General features: G+C 48.5%; 1 protein-coding gene across 1 annotated transcript in view; it reads right to left on the minus strand.

Annotated features, from left to right (window-relative positions):
- Positions 1-1,204, minus strand: part of LOC107104946 (histidine N-acetyltransferase-like) — a 53,860-nt gene extending 52,656 nt beyond the window's left edge. Inside the window, exon 1 of the mRNA XM_015405062.1 lies at positions 1,041-1,204. The gene's annotated coding sequence lies outside the window, so the exon portion shown is untranslated. The remainder of the gene's footprint in view (positions 1-1,040) is intronic.
- Positions 1,205-1,554: the final 350 nt, after the last annotated feature.

The following is a 1,554-nucleotide window of genomic DNA, read 5'->3' on the forward strand; positions in this document are numbered from 1 at the left end:
TCTGCAGCCATAGCTCTGCCAGTCACAACTCTGCAGCCACAGCTCTGCAGCCACAGCTCTGCAGCCACAGCTCTGCAGCCACAGCTCTGCAGCCACAGCTCTGCCAGTCACGAATAGATGTTTGGACATTAAACCGTTAATTGCATTCATCGATTATTGAGAGAACTGATGACTGATCCATTCAGTCTAAACTTGTCTGTTGCTGAAAGAACAACCCAGAGCTGCACCAAAACACCAAACATGTTAATCTGAACCTTCCAGATCCGCTTTATGGTTCAGTCCAATAAAAGCACCTTTATCTAACGGAGCGGTTGGAAAATGATCGATGGATCAGCTGAAATAAATGTGTGGTTCTGATGGAGCTTCACATCAACAACAGCTGCCTGAAAACTGGAGGCCAAGAAGAGATGGAGGCCAGGATGGCAAACTTTGACATCACAGCATCAGCAGACAGAAACAATCAAAGGCAGATTAAACAGATGCTTGTTTCTTTCTTCCTTTCCAGATGATGATTAATGTGGAAGCTGCAGGGAACCATTTTCCTTTCTACATCCTTTGGTCTTTACATCATCATCATCATCATCATCATCTCTTCATTATTTCTGGTTAAAGGTCATTAATTATGACATTCGGTCCTGGAAGGTCAAATTAAACCATCAAGATCTACAGATATGTGGATTAATGAAAAAGATTAGATATATTAATGTTTGATTTTTAAGCAAATAAAAATGAATCTGTCTGAATGAAATGTATTTAAAGCATTTCCTTTAGATCCAACCTGCAGCCGATAATAAAATGATGCTGCAGATCCAGACCTGCAGCTGGAAACAGGTCCTTTTTTAAAGGCATCAAAGGAGCCGCAGAGGATGGATCAAAGGAGCCGCAGAGGATGGATGGATGTCAGGCTGGAGGCTGTGGGGGTGAAGCAGCAGCAGAGATGCTGCAGTGATGCTCCCCCCCCCCCCCCCAGCCGGGCCTGGCGGGCCGCTCCGACCAGCGGCGCTGCGGCCCTCCGCAGCCCGCCGCCGCTCGGCTCTTACCGCGGAGGATGTCCGGCGGAGGGTCCCTCGGTGTCTGAGGCCGGAGCGGACAGAGTGGCGGAGCGGATCTGACTGCGGCGCGAGGCGCTCAGGCTCCAGCTGATGGATCACAGGCGACCGGAGCGATTCTGGAGGAGAACAAGCGGCGTTCATCACAGGCTCCGCCCACATTACGTCACGGATGGAGTGACGCTCCACGGCGTGTCCTTCAGAAGAGCATCAGGGAGCAGGACCTGCAGCCGGTAGCGCCTTCATCAGGGGATTGCTGCAGGAAGGAGCTGCTTTATAGAAAATAAAAAAGATGTGCTTTAAAAACGGAGCAAAGCCTCCCAGGATCCAGTTTCTGGGTTCACATGGTGCAGAAACGGTTTCAGATGCAAACTGGTGCAGGAAGGAAGTCAGAGCTACAGATTAAGACAAATAAGAAAATAATGAATTTAATTCTCCGTTCACTTCTATTGGCTTTATTTCTATGCTCTGATTGACCTGCTGTCATCATCTCAGGTCACTTTAT

The sequence above is a fragment of the Cyprinodon variegatus genome, unplaced genomic scaffold (genome assembly GCF_000732505.1).
Source record: "Cyprinodon variegatus isolate N-32 unplaced genomic scaffold, C_variegatus-1.0 Scaffold1969, whole genome shotgun sequence".
NCBI classification, from domain to species: Eukaryota; Metazoa; Chordata; class Actinopteri; order Cyprinodontiformes; family Cyprinodontidae; genus Cyprinodon; species Cyprinodon variegatus.